Source organism: Ovis canadensis, chromosome 8, assembly GCF_042477335.2.
Source record: "Ovis canadensis isolate MfBH-ARS-UI-01 breed Bighorn chromosome 8, ARS-UI_OviCan_v2, whole genome shotgun sequence".
Classification (NCBI taxonomy): Eukaryota; Metazoa; Chordata; class Mammalia; order Artiodactyla; family Bovidae; genus Ovis; species Ovis canadensis.
Genome location: NC_091252.1, coordinates 78122996 through 78142094, shown reverse-complemented (window position 1 = coordinate 78142094; position 19099 = coordinate 78122996). Strand labels below are relative to the sequence as shown.

General features: G+C 40.4%; 1 long non-coding RNA gene across 6 annotated transcripts in view; it reads right to left on the bottom strand.

Annotated features, from left to right (window-relative positions):
* The window catches only part of LOC138444911 (uncharacterized), a 41090-nt gene extending 24651 nt beyond the window's left edge, over positions 1 to 16439 (bottom strand). For 3 of the 6 annotated variants that reach the window (XR_011258650.1, XR_011258649.1, XR_011258651.1), the window contains exons 1-3: positions 16198 to 16439; positions 13931 to 14535; positions 3214 to 3243 (exon numbers count right to left, since the gene is read on the bottom strand). This is a non-coding gene — a long non-coding RNA (uncharacterized lncRNA). The remainder of the gene's footprint in view (positions 1 to 3213; positions 3244 to 13930; positions 14536 to 16197) is intronic. The other 3 variants (XR_011258652.1, XR_011258647.1, XR_011258648.1) reach the window with 1 other exon arrangement.
* Positions 16440 to 19099: the final 2660 nt, after the last annotated feature.

Sequence of the window (19099 nt, the reverse complement as noted above, 5' to 3'; positions counted from 1 at the left end):
CCTCAGTGCCAACTGTTTTTCTGCTTGGAATTTCTCAGAAATGCTGACCAACACTCAGTGCTTCATGTTGCTTATAATAAACTCTCAGTATGTTCTTTTCAGTTTAGTTCAGTTCAGTCACTCAATTGTGTCCCACTCTTTGCGACCCCCTGGACTGCAGCACACCAGGCTTCGCTGTTCATCACCAGCATTTCTCTTATAGTTCAGCAACGTGACTTGCTCATTACAGAACATTGCCCCTCACCACCCCCAAGGGAGCGGATAAATTCATCAAAAAATAATATGTGAAGAGCAGACAGAGGTCCAGTTTTTTTAAGGAAAGCATTTCAAAGTTAAATAGTTCGTATCCGACTCTGTGTGACCCCATGGATGGCAGCCCACCAGGCTCCCTTGTCCCTGGAATTCTCCAGGCAAGAACACTGGAGTGGGTTGCCATTTCCTTCTCCAATGCATGAAAGTGAAAAGTGAAAATGAAGTCTCTCAGTGGTGTCCGACTCTTAGTGACCCCATGGACTGCAGCCTACCAGGCTCCTCCATCCATGGGATTTTCCAGGCAAGAGTACTGGAGTGGGGTACCATTGCCTTCTCCAAAATAGTTCCCTAAAGAAAAGCAATTCTCTTTTTAAAAATATTTTTATTTTATATTGATGCATAGTCAATTAACAAGCTTCCCTGGTGGCTCAGTGGTAAAGAATCTTCCTGCCAATGCAGGAGATGCGGCTTCAGTTGCTGGGTTGTGAAGATCCCCTGGAGAAGGAAATAGCACCTACTTCAGTATTCCTGCCTGGGATATCCATGGACAGAAGCCTGGCAGGCTCCAGTCCATGGGGTTGCAAATAGTTGGACACAACTTAGCAACTAAACAACAACAACAAAGCCAATTGACAATGTTGCGATAGTTTCAGGTACACAGCAAGGTGACTCAGCCATACATATACATGTATCCACTCTCCCAACTCCCCTCCCATCCAGCTGCCACATAAGCGGCGTTCCCTGTGCTATACAGTAGGTCCTTGTTGGTTATCCATTTAAAAAATAGCAGTGTGAACATGTCAGTCCAAAACTCCTGAACTATCACTTCTTCCCTTCCTTCCCCCTTGGTAGCTACACGTTCATTCTCTATGCCAAACTGTGGTCTTTTGCAACCTAGAGATGTTCTTCAGTTGACTGAAACCTCTATTCCTCTCCTAGAGAAGTAGCAAGCACAGCAATGTAAAGTGCTATGGTTTTCTATGAAGTAGTAGGGTTCCTACCTTGGCTCATGGGGTAAGAATCATTTCAGAAGGTGGTGAGCACCCACCATCTGCTGCAATTGAGCTCCCTGAACAGCTTGGATGTGGGGGTCCTGAATGGAACCCAGCCTTCAGGAATTACGGCAAAGTGATAACTCCCAGCAATAATTTTGCCTTGATATCTCCCCCTCTTTCTAGTGCTGAGTCCAGTGTCAGGCATATAGTAGGTGTGTGTAGCATCTTTAATGAGAGAAGAGAGAGAGATGGTGAGGAGCCTAAAACCCTGAATCCTCCACCACTTGCCTACCATCTTTGCAGGTCCTCAGGGAAGCAAGCAGATGGGACCCTCCAGGAACATTAACACTCTATTCCTAGCTGAAGTTTTGGCTCTAAATTTTTATGTAGCTTGCTATTGAGAAAATGGTTCTCATTGTGCATTATCTGTGAGGTATTTGCTACCCATACTAGACTTTGGAGAGCAGAGTTGCTGACAGTTTCCCCACCCGTAAGTCGGACACGACTGAAGTGATTTAGCAGCAGCAGCAGCAACCTCTTTTTGAAGCTTCATTCACAAGGTCTCATCAGTCAGCAGCTGGGAGGTCACTTCCTCCCAAGAGACTGACACCACTATTTTCCTATTGCAAGACTAAAAGGAAAATTCCCTGAAGTGGGATTCCTCCAAACCAAAAACATTTTTAGTAACTTTAATCCTTTCTGCAAATACTCCAATCTCTAGTCAAACTTGCTTAATTTTTCAATCTTTGAGACTTGGTCCAGACTTTTCTGAGTGTAGAGTAGGCTGTTGGACAAAAGGTCTACCTTGAGCTCTTTGTTTGTGGAAGGTGGAATATTCACCTCACATGATTTGCATGAATCAAAGAAAAAAAAAGCAGAAACTGCCTCTGCACATCTTCCAGATCTCAAGACTGTATCTGTGCTAACAGAGAATCTCCAAGGAACTGTCAATACACTATCCAGGATAACCAAGCTGCTGTCATCCTTCCTATAGTTACACTGAAAGTGAAAGTGAAGTCGCTCAGTCGTGTCCGACTCTTTGCGACCCCACGGACTGTAGCCTACCAGGCTCCTCCTTCCATGGGATTCTCTAGGCAAGAGTACTGGAGTGGGGTGCCATTTCCTTCTCCAATAGTTACACTAGGTGCTGGTAATTCACAGAATGGTTTAGGTCATTCAAACTATAGTGACTGACCAATTTACTTCAATCCTGATTGCATTTGGGGATTCTGAATATGAATTACTTTTGATCAAGTCTTTTATTAACATTGTTTTTAAGAACCACTTTATAGTACATTTGAATCATCTCATTATTATAAAATGGGGGTCTCTCTTGGTGGTGTGAAATATGTTTTATGTCAGATTCAGTCACCCCCAGCTTTGCATGAGAACACTGGGGGAGATGTAGTTCATTTTAAAGATGATAAAAATGCAGTCAATTTAAAAGATGAGAAAGCCCAGGCAAAAATTCTATTTCAAAAACAACCACACAGCACGGGTAATTTTATGAGAAGCAGAAACAACTGAAGATATGGCTAGAATAAAGAAAAACAGTGATGGAATCTTGAGGGAGTAGAGAGAAACTTCTTGATAAATGCATATGAGAAACCCTAGGGGGAACTCACAGTAGTTGGGAAATTTTTGAATAGTAGATGCAAGGCTTGAAAAACTAATTTCGGTTATTTTTCTAGGGACCCTAGGTAGTCTAGAAAGCGAAGGTAAAAATGAATCACACCACAGAAAGGAAATGTTAAGGTCACCAAGTTCAGTGTTCTCATGTTAAAATGGGCAAACTGGAAATTTTTAGAGAAGGAAAGTCTCTTAAAGGATCGTCTGATCTGATACCCCCACCCATCTTACAAATAAGGAAACTGAAGCAGAAAAAGGTGAAGTGACTTGCTGGATGTTACATGGTTTTATTTGGAAGCGTTACCACTCAGCTCTGGAAGAAATTATGTCTACTTACAGGGATTCAGAAATCGACAGCTGCAGTGTCCTGTCAGAGCAAAAGAATAAGAGTTTTCAGAAAAATATATTTTCATTCTGACTTCAACTAATATCTAGTAACTTCAAGACAATTTTTTGTTTTACTAAACTGACATATGTAAATGCTAAAATTAAAAAAAAATACTAAAATGAAAACCCTTTTCCTTGGATTCAACAAATTAATGTATAAACCATATGGCACTATTCTATAGTGTATGCATATTCATTCAACACACATTCAAGAAACATTTTACGAGAGAACATTTTGCTTCCTGCCCTCCAGACACTATTATCTTAATTAGAATGATCAGATTTGAGCAAAAAACAAGACTGCAGTGCAGGGCAATAAGTGACAAGCTCTACGTGAGGCATATAACAGAAGTGGCAAGGGTTGGAGATTATGGAAATTCACTGCTAGTTTCTGGGATTGGAGAAGTCACTATGGAGAACACAGACTTGAGAAAAGACATTGGCTAAGAGATGCAGTTTTGTTACCAAACCAAACTTGGGTTTGCTTACCCAGAGCAAAGCAAAGCTAATCTACTGACCTTGGGTTGTGGTAAAGGAAAGCACATTTATTTGCAGGGCACCAGTCAAGGAGAATGTGCAGCTTATGCTCAAAAAAACCCAGACTCCTTGATGGATTTTTGTTCATGCTAAGTCACTTCTGTCTTATATGAGTCTTTACAACCCTATGGATGGTAGCCTGCCAGTCCATGGTAACTCCTCTGTCCATGGAATTCTCCAGGCAAGAATACTGGAGTGCGTTGCCATACCTTCCTCTGGGGGATCTTCCTGACCCAGGTGTTGAACTTGCATCTCCTGCATTGGCAGTTGGGTTCTTTACCACTAATGCCACCTGGGAAACCCTTGATGGATTTTAGGGAAAGGATTTTTTAAAAGCAGCATCAAGGGTAGGGGTTGCAGAGTGCCTGACCAGCTTGTGGGCATTCTTCTGATTGGTTAGTGGTGAGGTTACAAAGTGGTATTTCGGAATCAGTATCAGTATCTTCTGGGTCCAACTGGTCTATTATTCATATGCTTGTGTCAACTCCTTCCACCTAATGGGAGTTTTAGTATCTGCAAAACAGCTCAAAGATATGGCTCAGAATATTATCTACAGCCCTTGTGGAGGAACTAAGCATTCTTGATTCTGACTTGAAATTAGTATTATTTTGTCTTGCTTGACTGCTTTCCTATGTTTCTGCATTTTGTCACTTTTTGAATTAAATTTTCTCTTCGGAACTCAGAGAAAGCCTAGGAGTCTGAAGCTTTTCTACAAGCAAGAGGCTTGGGGCACAAAGGTCTGTCCCTAGGAAGGCTGACAAAGTCTGGCTTGGCTTCAGTTTCAGTGGATGAAAATATAAGAAGTAGGAGAGATTTGGGGGGGGGGGGGAGGTGAAGAATAAATTAATTAAAAGAGGAAAAGAATACTAATATCCGTAAAAGTAAATTACCATTTATTGAATGCCTACTATGTTATATATGTTAGTTTAATAATTCCTCCTGACAATCTTCAGAAGAACTTACTATTATTCCTGTTTAACAAAAGAGGAAACTGAAGTTCAGGGAGGCAAAATAAGTTGCTCAAATATGCACAGTTAGTAAGTAGTTCAACTTTGACTCTGTTTGATTCTAAAGCCTCAGTTATTACCTCCAAAGAGCTCTAACGAAATAGGAAAAACCACAACTAGCATCCAGGAGTCCTCCAAAAATCAGAATGGCTCTAGTTAGGTGTCAGCACTGGTGAGTTAAAGGGAATACAGAGAAAAATTCAATTTGGTTAACTCCATGACCAATAGTGAAATTTCAGGTTTCCTGACCATTGGGCAAAGGTTCTATCTATTAAATATTCTTCGGCTATTAAAATCCAGGAGAGTTAGGAAAAGGCAAAAGGTCAATGCATAATACATTTCCTTTAATAAACATGCATTTAGAATTGTTAAGTTTTTTTTTAAAAAGTACTTGAATCATAACATTATGAATTTAAGCCAACATGGATGTGTGGAAAAGCTTAATACTATTTAAATGGTTTTTTTTTTTTTAATTAAATATGTGCAAAAGCTGGCTTCTGTTTCCCAATGGCCTCCCACAGAATTCATCCAAAAAATATTGGAAGCAATTTTATTTGCCTTATTCCTGTGTAATGAGCTGCACTTGCCATACTTGTGCTCAAGGGATCCGGGAGCAGCACTCAACATCCTGTAAGTGAAAAATGTTCATTTGCAGTCCACCTTCGGAGAAGAGGCCTCGGCTTTTCCCTGCTAGAGCTTCATCTCTGAAGCCATCCAAATGCCAAGTGGAAGTGCCCAGGGGTGCTACCTCTTCCATTTTCAGTCTCTTGAATTTGTCTCTGACATTTCCTTTTCTTTGAGATGAAAGACCAGATTGCCACCTGGAGCCCCTATGTTAAGGTTAATAACCATTTTTTCTATTTTTACCGCTGGTGCCATTTGGGGGGAAAACTTCTTGATTGACCACAATGAATCTCCAAGAGGATAAGTGGTGTTTCCCTATCTGAGTGTTAAGAAAAACACAGCCAACAATCTTTCTGGTTTGATTAAAGAGCAGCACTTCCCAGAGGCCAGAGATCCCCTCATCCCAGGATCGAGAGACTTCTCCCAGGCCTGTGAACAGTCCAAGGGTGGTGTCTGATGAGTCAAATAGTTCCTGCTGCAGGCTGCCTTGCTCTTCCTTGCCAAGCAAGGGCAGCATTAGCTAAGGGCAGGAAAGGACCCAGAAATTATGCGTACAGATTTCTGCATGGCAGGGAAGGTGTTTATGCAAACAACTGGACATGGGTTATATTGGTGTTTGAAAGGAACCTGGATTTCTGTCTTACATAAATGCTGCTTAGACTTGCTCTCTATCAGGATGAGCTGTCAGTTGTGTTCCAGAATGTTTTGGCTTCTGTGGAACAGTGTAGTGAGCACTTCAGAGATAAAAGAACAAGCTGACTTTTATAGAATGACCCCAGGAAAGACCAATGTGCCTGGAACTCATTTTCAAATGAACAGTTGACACAGAATACCTAGACCACTGAGTAATTTGGTGGATTAAATGTATGTGGCACTCTTTACAAAGCACCCGACACCTAGCAGGCATTTATTCTCCTGCTCCTTGGTTTAACTGAACATTGCTCACCCTTAGACCCATTTGCAGAGGCATATGGATAATTCCTATGTCTTTCATCTTTTTCCCCAAAATGAAATGTTTTACCCCAGTGCTCTCTTGACTGAGGGCCGTAGTTTAGTAGTCCCTCATGTGGGGCAGGAGCTTCTCTTTTCCTTTCTCTGACTTTGGCTTCTTTAGCATCATCGTTGCTGTCCCTGTCAACACCATTGCCACAAAGACAACTGCCAGAAAACTAGCAAAACCGCTTTAGCATAAAGCACTTATTGAATTTGCTTTGAGGTAACACTGTTAGGTTCTGAGGATTTACATGTAAGGGGAATAGCCATTTCCTTCAAGAGACTCACAGTCCAGGTAAGGAGCCCAGATTTTCCTTTCACTCCACCAGTCCTCGGGGGATCCTCATGCTCAGCACAGCTCAGACCCACTCTCTGTTCAGCCCCAGACTCTAGCAGCTCAGCCTCTGGTTGCTTCCTCAGTCCGTTGGGTATTGGAACTGAGGTTAAATTGGAAAAAAATTCATATATATACACACATATATCTATATAATCCTAGGCAGGCTGTTTGAGAGATGGGCAAAATATTAAAAAATAAGAGGAAAAATGAATAAAAAAGAGACTTCCCAAGAGGATGCTGTCACAATGTTATGTTTATACGTGTGCATGTGAGTGCGATATGTGTATGTGTGTATATGTGTATGTGTATGAGTGTATATGTGTGTGAGTATATTGTGTGTATGTGTATGCATGTGTAGATGTGTATGTGTGTGTATGTGTATGAGTATATATATGTGTGAGTATATTGTGTGTGTATGTTTATGTGTATGAGCGTATATGTGTGTATTTGTATGTAAGTGTATTATGTGTGTATGGGTGAATGTGTGTCTTTGTGTGTACATGTGTGCATACATGTGTATACATGGGGAGGGGCAAAGCTGATGGCCTCCAGATCCCATTACCTCCATCCTACTTCCAGTCTTCTTCCCTCTCTCCTTTCTCAGATGGCTGGGTCTGTGTTAAGATGCCACCCTTCACATGAATTTCTCTGCTTCTCATGTAGGTGCACAGCATAGATACTTGGGCTTTTCCCTGCCTAAGAACAGGCTTAAAGCTTAGCTAGGAATCATGGCCTGAAAGAGCTTCAGAACCATTTAGATAAACACCTCATAAAGGCTAAAAAACATGCTAGACCATAGGTATACTTATGCTGCCTTCCCCTATATTTTGCATTAATTTCTCTTATAAGTCTGGCTTTCAAGAATGATGAAGGCAGTCCACATTTATAAATTGATTAAACATTGATATTCCAAACATCAGTTGCTAGGGGAAGTATTAAAGTATTAATTTTATTACAGAGGAATGTTACTGCATGTATCTTTATGCACAACAAACTATCTTGCTAAGCAAGAAATCACTCTTCGTGCCAGAAGGTGAGACCTGGGTCATGCTTTCTTCACCTGAGAAGGACTGAGAACTTCCTTTACAACTCTGAGCAACTACTGAGCAACATAAGAACCATCTACTGTCAGTCATTAAGTCTCCCAAACAAGAAGCAGAGGTCCCAGGACAGGTAAGCACTTAAAAGGATTAAGATCTTCCTGCTGAAAGAAATCTGAAAATACTCAAAAGAGACCTGATGCCAGGGACAAACTTGTCCACTGCTGGCAAGAAATGTGGGTAGCCTTTAAGAGCTGAGTGAACCCCGGAAGACATCCAACAAAGAAATAGGGACATCAGTCTTACAACTACAAGGAACTGAATTTTGCCAGCAGCCTAAATGAGGGTGGAAGCAGATGCCTACTCTGCAGTGCTTTGTAATGCAGCCCTAACTAACTAATACAAACTTGGTGTAACACAGTCCCAGGACTTGTGGCCTACAGGACTGCGGAACAGTAAACGGATGTCTTAAACCTCTGAGTTTGTGATATTTGTTATATAGCAAGAGGATTCCAAACGTCATGCTTTTATTTAAGAATTTCTTCTTTTTTTTTAAGAGTGTATAAAGCAGTGGTGACTGGTTAAAAATAATTTTCCTAGCTTTTTTTTTTAAAATTTCCTACAGTAAGTGCATATATAATGCACTCCATTCAAGTCTTATGAATGACAATGATCTCACCAAATAAGCCAAGTAACCCATGCTCCTTAATCCAGGCTCTAGTACATGCAGGTCCTCAGAGCCCCATCAAGGCCAGCTTTGCACAGATACTTCAGGTTTTGTGTTCAGTTTCACATCACCCTTCACATGTTACCTAATCTTTCTCAGTGTAAAGCACTTATTTTTATAAAATCATATCTGAGAAGTGTGTGTGTGTGTGTGTGTGTGTGGTGAGGAAAGGGGTTCAACCTCAGTTTATAGATGATATTAAATTTCTAGAAATTAAATAAAAATATTTACTTAAATATATATATATATGTATTCTGACTGGAACCAAGACCTTTCGGTGAAAAGCCAAAGCTGTCTTCCTTACCTCCCCCACAAACTACTTATTTGCAGTAAGAAAAGAAAAAAAAGAAAGCCTTTTTATTTTGGAATGTTTTAGATGAAGTAGCAAAAACTAGTATTAAATGTTGATTATTGAGTACATGTAGTTCTAAATACCTGATGTAACAAAGTGGAAGAGTATATAAAGTAATTCTGCTAGATACCAAAGTATAGAGAATGCTTGTGAGGTGGTTTCCATTGGAAGCCCAGTTAGCTGCTTTTTTCACGGATGCCATTTTTTTCTTGAAAGAACAACTGACTAGCTATGGTTATTTCAGATTTGGGTACTTGGCAGACATTTCTTTGAAAATTAATAAAATCAGTTCAAGGAAAATATCACTCTTGGTTGCTAATGGTACAATTAAAGCTTTCCAGCAAAAAATAGAATTTTTCAAAACTTGTATCTGCCACTTTTAGCAAGACAGTTTTCCAATATTTTGAAAGTTTCTGATGAAATCAGTAATGATATTAATGAATGTGATTATTTTTAACACTGATTGATAAATATGTCAATGTTTGGAAGATGTGCTAACTAAGGGAACCAGGATGAGTTTTTATGGATAAAACATCCATTTAACGCGAAGTTAGATTCATGAATTTTAAAGTAATGGATCATGAAATTTCACTGATATTGTTTCTGAATCTACAATTAAAATTAGTGTTTAAGAAAATACTACTTGTCAACTTTCACTATTGTATCAAAGAAGAATATTCACAATTGTCTGAAGAGATCATTAAAATATTCTTCCTATGCCCAAAAGCATATCTGAAGCTGGAATTTATTCATATACTTTAACTGAAACAACATATTGCAACACATTGAATGCTGAAGAAATAATAATCTAGTAGGCTTTTATTGAGTCATTTGCTAAAATATTTTAAAACCCCACTCTTCTCATTATTTTCTTTTGTTTAGAAAAATATGACAAATTAACCAAATGGTATCACTTATGTTCCTATGTTATGCACTTATTGTTATTTTTAAATGAATTAATAAATATTTTTGAATTCTCAGTTTTTATTTTTGACTGTAATATTCATAAATATATTGAGAGATAGCATTGAAATACATACCCATTATCATGTGTAAAAAAGATAGCTAGTGAAGTTGATATATAACACAGGATCTCAGCCTGATGCTCTGTGCTGACCAAGAGGGGTGGGATGAAGGGGTGGGAGGGAGGCTTTAGAGGGATGGAATATGTGCATACTTACAGATGATTCATGTTGCTGTACAGCTGAAATCAACACAATATAGTCAAGCCATTATACTCCAATTAAATTTTTAAGTTATTTGCAGTGCTTAATAATTTTAAAGAGTTTAAAGGGAAACTTAGGCCAATATGTTTAAGCACCACTTTTATAGAGCTTACTCCATTTAAAAAATTATATACAGCTGCGATTCATGGGGTCACAATGAGTCGGACACGACTGAGCAACTGAACTGAACTGAACTGCACCTACAGAAAAGTGCAAAACATATAGATATACAATTTAAAAATGTTAGTCTCTCAGTCATGCCTGACTCTTTGGGACCCCATGAGCTGTAGCCTACCAGGCTCCTCTGTCCATGGAATTGTCCAGGTAAGAATACTGGAGTGGGTAGCCATTCTTTTCTTCAGGAGACCTTCCCAAACCACGGATAGAAACTGCATCTCCTGCGGCTCTTGCATTGCAGGTGATTTTTTTACCAACTGAGCCACCAGGGAAGCTCCATACAATTTAAAATATGCTTTCAACTGACTTCTTCCATATAATCTCCCTGTGCTCAAGAACAGTGCTGCAAGTGCCCCCTAACAAAGCCCCTGTCTGCCTTTTCCAACCATACACCTTCCCTCCCATCTTTAATTGGTTTATTCTCAAATAAAATTTAAAATTTATTTACACTTATAAATAGCTTACTATGTGCCAGACACAGCCATGAGTGCTTTAATTTATTTAACCCTTCTGTCAACCCTGTGAGGCACTCTTATCATCTCAATATATTGTTGAGAAAATAATGGCACAGTGAGCTTAAGAGCCTGGCCCAAGGTCAAGTGATGAGTCAGTGTTTAGGCTGTGGCATCCAGCTAGAGGAAGACTCACTTATTGTATTGTTTCTCTCTAAAACTTCAGACTCTTGGCTTGAGGTTCAGGGACCATTCAGGTGATGTGATTCTGTGCAGCAAATCAAGAGCAGCTTGTGGAAAAAACTACTGAAAGTAGAGATGATGGACCTTCTCAGCTCTGATTAACCCCAGCTCTCAGACTGTAAGCCTTGTGGAGTGCTGGTGGTTTAGTCACTAAGTCATGTCTGACTCTTGGTGACTCCATGGACTGTAGCCTACCAAGCTCCTTGGTTCATGGGATTTTCCAGGCAAGAATACTGGAGTGGGTTGCCATTTTCTTCTCCAGGGGAACTTCCCCACCCAGGGATTGAACCTGGGTCTCCTGCATTGCAGGCAGATTACAAACTGAGTTACAAGGGAAGTAGCTCCCTTGTGGAGAGAGGGGCTCTTCTTAGACTGCCCATCTTGAGCTGGTTTTGGGCTTTGACATCTGACCTCAACACCCCCTCCCCACAGAATCATCAAAACTAGAACTCAAACTTGCAGAGATTGACAATATTTTCAGGGCAAAATATCTTGCTTGTTCTTCAGGGCTTTTAAGAAATATTTTGAAATATGCTTTTAGGAATTTTTAGACATTTTCAGTAGAGTATGGGGTCTGATTACTTAGCTTGCTATATTATATGTTAACACAGAACTCCATATTGTATTAAACTGAATCTCTATAAACATAATAAATGTTAATAGGTGTGCTTGGGATTTGAGAGTTTTGATAATATTCTAAACTCTGGGCTTTGATTTATATTTTGAGGGGAGCTCCATGTGCTCCTCATTAATTTGGTATTTTCAGTGCTCCAAAGGGTTGAAAGCCATTGATGTTCCTCCCCAACTCCTCTATGGCACTTGCTTGTTATGTGAGATTAGTGAGAGCACTGATCTTTTTCATAATTTAAAATCCTTCATCCATTGAGGGTGCTCATTTATTTCTACCCAACACATTTCTTTGTTCTTGATATATCAACTTCTTTTCTAGTTACCAGATAATGGCTAAAATAGTCACATTATGACTCAATTTTCATGATGGTTTAGGAGTAAACTATTTTTTTAAATTAATGAGCAAACTTTTTTGAGGGTTTTTGAGTTCCCTTTTATCTAGAAATTGATTGACCTAAATGTATTAGGAAAGTGTGTTCCTTTCCCCTCCATAGATAAGGTTTTAGTAAGTATTCCTTTGTTTTCTCATTTGTTATAGATTCCTTTAAAACAGAAAATAATAATCTGGTGCTTCAAGTGCATAATGGGCTCCAAAATGGAAAAGAAGGTAACTTAGACTGAAGCTGGGTCGTTGAAAACCCAGTGTTTTCAACCCAGTGTCTCTCCAACCACCTAAGGTCACCAGATACCTTGTTTGTTTATTGTGGTTCTCTTCTATCTCCATCTAAATAGCATCATGAAGTCACTGGGTTACCTGCACTCTGACTATTTTTTACTTTTTCTGGAAGGAAAGTAGTTTGATCAACATTTTGTGTTTGTTGGTTTCTACATCAATTTGGTAGAAACGGGCAGAGGTTAAGAATCAGAGTTATCCAGTGACCTTTTGAAAAAGGCTGGCATCAAACTGTTCCCTTAAATGACACAAGTGCAGCTGACCTCTCCAGAGTCAGAGGCCCCAGATTAAACCATCTCTTGGCGCTTACCCTTTTCTGGACAGGGTCAGGGCCCAGGCAGGGCCCTCAGACAATTTCAAGTTACCAATGATTTCAGCTCTCGTTCCCTTATCATGGCACACATCTACACTTGGAAGTCATTAAATGACTCTTTAAACAAAAGTATTTTGTACTGTAGATTTTTGTCCAGGTCTGGGTCTTGAGAACACCAGCCTCGATCTTCATGGCAGGAGAAAATGCTTTTTTGTAAACTCAGTGTTGGAACACTCACTAAGCAAGACAGATCGTCCACTGACCAGTATTTTTCCAAACATCTTATTTTTCTCAAAGTAAAAGATAACAGAATTATCCCTTTCTCTGTTAAAGTGGTAATTGGAAAAAGTAAAGGCTTGCTCTGAGTGGGCAGAATTGTGTGCAGAGGATAGGAAAAAATACACCTCTGCACGCAATAGTAACTCAGGAATGTTGGAGGAATCCAACAGATAATAAAAAATGATCCTCTCAACACATCTGGGCAATTTTTGGAAATAAATGGAAAGTACCTGTGATCGTTAATTTTATGTGTCAGCTTGACCAGACCATGAGGAGCCCAGGCATTTGGTGCTGTCTAATTCTGGGTGTGTCTGTGAAGGTGTTTCTGGGAGAGATTAATGTTTGAATCAGTAGGCTGAGAAGAGGAGACTGCTCTTCTTTAGGAGGGTGGGCTGCTCCTCCAATCAACTGAGGACTTGAATAAAACAAGGAGTTTGATGCTCCTTCAAGTAAGAGGGAACTCCTTCGAGACTGTCTTTTTTAAAAAAAGAAATTCTTTATTTTTAATTGGAGGATAATTGCTTTACAATATTGTGTTGGTTTCTGCCATACACCGCCATGAATCAGCCATAAGTGTTAGTCACTCAGTCATGTCCGACTCTGCAACCCACCAGGCTCTTCTGTCCATGGGATTCTCTGAGTAAGAATACTGGAGTGGGTTGCCATTTCCTTCTCCAGGGGAATCTTTCTAACCAGGGACCAAACCTGGGTCTCCTGCATTGCATTGCAGGCAGATTCTTTCGTATGAGCCCCTGGGAGTGCTAGATACATATGCTCCCTCCCACTTTAATCTCCTTCCCACCTCCCATGCCACCCCCGCCTCTCTAGACTGTTGCAAAGTGCAGGGTTTGAGCTCCCTGCGTCATACAGCAAATTTCCACCAGCTCCCTATTTTACATATGGTAATATATATGTTTCCATGCTAGTCTCTCAATTCGTACCACCTTCCCAGAGACTGTCTTGAGCTGGGATACCATTTCTTCCGAGTTTTGTATTATAACGGAAGCATCGGCACTTTCTCGCGCCTGAGCCTGCCAGCGTTTGGGTGGAAACTAACCTTTTGCTCTCCCAGGTCTCTGGCTTGCCATCTGCATTTCTGGGCTTCTCAGGCTCTATAACTGCATGAGCCAATTCCTTATAATAAGTAAGTAAGTTACTTGGCTGTGTTTCTTGGGAGAACTCTTCTTTGAGAAAGAAGAGAAAAAGACGCCAGAGTCTTCCCTTTCAGCCATGTGAGGACACAGTGACAAGGTGCCGTCCGCAAGCCAGGAAGAGAGCCTCACAAGAAACTGGTAAAATATCCGCTGGTACCTTGATTTTGGACTTCTCCGTCTCCAGAATTGTGAGAAATAGATGTCTGTGTTTGCAGCCTCCCCGCCTGTGGTATTTTGTTACAGCAGCTTGAGCAGATTGGGATAATACCCACTGAATTTCTTCAGAGAATCTCTAAACAGTCCAGAGGAAACGGGAGAGCAAAGCACGCGATCGCTCGTCAGGCAGTGTGCCTTGAAAGACTGAAAGACTAGTCAAAGTCAGCCATGTCAGCGGAAGAGATCCGCACATGGCCTCGAAAGTGGAGAGCGCTTCGTTCAATCCTTACTTCAGAACACTCAGCAGACAACACACAACTACCTCAGAAGGTGCGCTGTCCTTTTGGTGGCTCTGAGGGAAAAAAAAAAAAAATTGCTTTTCAAGGGCTCTTCAAAGATAGTTTAATCATAACTGCAGCTTAAGTTATTCAAGAAAAGCTCTTACAGCCACACAAGGACTCTATGAAGACAAAGTGATCAGGTGACTCTCAGGACTGAGAAGTAAGCTGAGGGCTGATCACTTTCTTTCCAGAATCCTGCTTATAAAGCATCCACACCGAATAAAATAGGCAAGGTCCACAGCAAAAATGGCCTTTGCAAATCCTCCGTTTGCTAAGTTCATCCAATGTCCTTTATCCAAATTTTAGTTTTAAAGCCTAGGAACTATGAAGAGAATTTTCCAAAATTTTAGAAGATGGAAGGAGAAAAATGGGTCAAAAGGTTGGAAAATGAATGAAGAGGGACAGTTACAGAAATATAATCAGCTAAGAAAACTTGTGCAGCAGTAAAATGTCTTTATTTATCCAAAGGCCTATTTTTAGTAAGGCACTGGAAAGTCTGTTTCTTATTCTACCTGAATAAAGAAAACGGAGTTTTTGAAGTTGAGATTTAAACTAGAGGAAATTATCTCACTAGAAGTGGCAGTATCTGCTCACAAGATGGAAGCAGGATCATCTAAGTTTCCACAAAAAGAGTACTGGTCTTTGGGCTTGTTATGACCTCAGCTCAGTCCATCTGGCCTGGGGAGCCAGAGCTGCTATGGAGGTCTGAGGAGTCAGTCCGAAGGACCGTCAGTTGAATGCAGGAAATAGCCCCCATCAATGCTAAGTCCAGAATTATAACTATTTTCTCATCATTCCTCCAAATCCCATTTTGTTTAAATTTTCAAGAAGTCAAAATTAGCTCTTCTGTCATGTCCAGTTCTTTGTGACCCCATGGATTGTAGCCTGCCAGGCTCCTCTGTCCATGGGATTTCCCAGGCAAGAATACTGGAGTGGGTTGCCATTCCCTTCTCCAGGGGATCTTCCTGACCCAGGGATGGAACCCAGGCTTCCCACATTACAGACGGATTCTTTACCTCCTGAGCCACCAGGAAAGTGGAAATAGTGGTCTGACATCTTTACATTATTTCAGTTATTTCAATTTTCCAATTGATTGGATACAGAAACTGAATCCAATCTAGTGTTAAATAATGCAAAGCTGGTTAATAAGTCAGCGTGAGGGTATTTTACACAGTGAGCTGGTTGAACTTTAGTCTACAAGGATGTAGACAAAGCCCACCAGAGGTCAAAGACTGGAATAAATGACTTCTGCCATTCCTACCAACCTCATGATTCCATAGTTTATGTAGTGGTTTACAAGACGAATAATAAGCAATAGTTTTCTGTAGGGAGTCAGTTAAAAAGAGAAGTTTATGCTCTACAACAGTGGGTGTTAAGAAATGCTGTTTTGCCATCTCTTTTCATCATAAACATATAGCAGAGACTTTACATAAGGGAAATATTAAAGACACAAGAGATTTAGAAGAATTAATATTCAAGACTATGTTATTCACTTTAAAAAATGCTTTAAAATGAGTTGTGGTGGCTTTGTAAGGTGTCAGCTTGACTAGGTTGAACTATATTTCCCAGAATTCCTTTTCTTGTTGGTTTCCTGCTGGCGAGCCCCAAGGGATACCCTTGGAAGATTTAGAGAGCAGAAAGGAAGCAGCAAGCATTTTGTACTTTGGACTCACCAAAGTGCTGACTCAGTCTTGTTGGTTTGAAGCTGCATTTACCTCTGTGCTGGCTTTACATTTCCCTGGATTCTTCTCCGCCTTCTCTGACTCCTGGGCCAAATATAGGCGCTTACCTTCATGGTTTCTGCAATATAGCCATACCACTAATGCCAGAAACAATAGGAACAAACAACTTTCAGTCTTTCCTTCTTCGAGCCTAATCCAGCTCTGTGTGCCAGAGCTCCAGCTGGGCTTTGCTCTCTCTGACTTTATGACCCCTTTTTTTCCACCCTGCCCTCTGGAATTTGAACTGTATTAGCCATGAAGACAATAGCTTTGCTTAAACTGCTTAACCCGTTCCCACAATTGTGACGTCCCTTAAAACATGCATGTATAAATTTCTTAATGGTTCTGCCTCTCTGGTTGAACCTTGGAAGGTATACACTACAAAACTCTTCCAAGAGGGCTAGACACCAAGAGAACTTTTAATTTAATAGAAATGAGTAAATGTGTCCACTAAGATTAGATAGACATGTGCAGTCAATAGAATCTCAGTTCCTTCTATTATCAGATCACTTCCTTAAACTTCACTGGAGCCAAACCAAAAGAGGTGAGCTGATAGAGAAAACTATTTAACTATACTTAAGGTCTTTTTGTACCTGCTTTAAAATACTGATGGAGGAATACTCCGATCTCATACATAGGGAAAACAGAAGTTCAAAAGCTTAAATAAACCTGGGCCCCTGGCTGTGCTAGAAGGTAGTTCAGGGTTGAGCTTTTATAATAACCATATGGGTCCATTTAGAGTTGGATGAATGGAGGAAAACTGTGATGGTTATCAAGCTGACTTCCTAGACTCAGATAGAAGGAAACTGTTTACATGGTGTGTGCTAGCTTCTTGATGATTTCACACTCTACCACAGGCAGCAGTAACTTGCCACAGAATGCATAATGGAAAAACAAACACAGAATAATGTCAAATGTAAGTCAGTGTTTGTGTATACACACAAGCATATACACACTTATTATAGCCTCTGATACCTCACTTGGAACTGTAAATACAAGTGGTTGTGTAGCTTTGTAAAGTTGACTTTCAGTTCTTAATAGTTTGTCTACAAATTCCTTTTTCATTCCTGTCTTTCCCCTCTCTCTTATATGTTATGTTCCTTATGTTTCAGCAAACTTTTTCTTAGTTATTTTTTAATATTTATTGCTTACTTAGTTTTGGTTGCACTGGGTCTTTGTTGCTGCACAGAGGCTCTCTCTGGTTGTGGAGAGTGGGGGCTTCTCTTCATTGCTGTGTGCAGGCTTCTCACTGCTGCTTGGGTTTTAGTAGTTGCAGCATGTGGACTCAGAAGCCGTGGCTCGTGGGCTCTAGAGCATGGGCTCAAATGTTGTGGCATAGTTATCATTTCTTTGTTTTATCACAACAAAGAGAAAACTCGAGTAATTCAGATAATGAAGCTAAGTCAAATGACTTCTCTAACTTCCTGAATCTCACCCAATCCTCTCTTCACTTTGCATCACTTGCAATGTCACCGTTCCCTGGGAGGTCTCACTCTATCCCAGTCTCATCTACCCTGTGCTGCTGAATTTCTAGAAAATCTACCCATTTCATTTTTACAGTTCAATTAGCACCCCCTTCAGGATATATTCCTTTCTCCGAAAACAATCTTTCCCTCTGTGGATCACAGCTTGTTCTTTAGTCACTAAGTAGAAGTCACATTAGAGCTTGGGGCACCTTCACTTCCTGATGATACTGTGAAATTCACCTAATCATTCCCTTTTCTGAGAATCTCATGGACCCCAGGCAACATCTTTGTAGATCAAGAATGGCTTTTGGAATTCTGGTTCTCTTGGCAGTTATAGTTTTCACTGTGAATCACTAGATTGGAGATAGGACAACATCACCCACTCCGGAGATCTTCATGCTTTATCTCTTCTCTCCCAAACTCCTTGTTGTTGTTTAGTCATTTGGTCATGTCAGACTCTTTTGTGACCCTCTGGACTGTAGCCTGCCAGGCTTCGCTCTCCATGGAATTTCCTAGGAAAGAATACTGGAGTGGGTCGCCATGCCCTTCTCTAGGGTATCTTTGGGACCCAGGAATTGAACCCATGTCTCCTGCATTGGCAGGTGGATTTTTACCACTGAGCCAGGTTAGCCCACTTGTACAGTAATTTATAAACTTGTTTCATTTTCATGTTAGCAGATGGTATGTCGACCTACATCAAAATTTTAGCCACAGCAAAACAACCATCTTAGCACATTGGTACTGTATTCTTTCTGTCTGTAGTTGCTCACTGCCTCTGCTCTCACATCACGGAGATAAATTAAAAGTGTCATTGAGTACTCTGCAGTGAAACTGCTTCTCACTGAGGTCTTGGGGATAGATGTAACCACTGCAGAGGCCAGTTTTTATTTATACTGTGGACACAGCCTTCTTGCCTTCTCTGTGCAAGTGCTTTGGATATTCCCAGATGATAACCCCTGCTGTGGCTTGCCAAGCATTTTATTAGTATCTCTACTGCACTCTTTATCACATTCTGATAGTCCCCTGAGTACATCCTCCTCCTCCAATAAAGAATGGCTTCCCTGACGCTAGAAACATTTTATTCATCTCCCCATGATTCCAGGAACAAGATATTGTATATAAGAGATGCTCACTGATTTTACTTTTAACTTTTAGAATCAGTTGTCTTCAGTTCCAATCTCCCAATTCATCCCATCCCTAGATAACTAACATGCACCTACTGTATAGCCCAGGGAACTTGACTCAATGCTCTGTGGTGGCAAACAGGGGATGTACGTGTACGTGTGGCAGATTCACTTAGGTGTACAGCAGAAACTAACACAACACTGTGAAGCAACTAAACTCCAATAAAAAAAAACTGTCTTCAGGTTTAATTTACCTAGAACAAA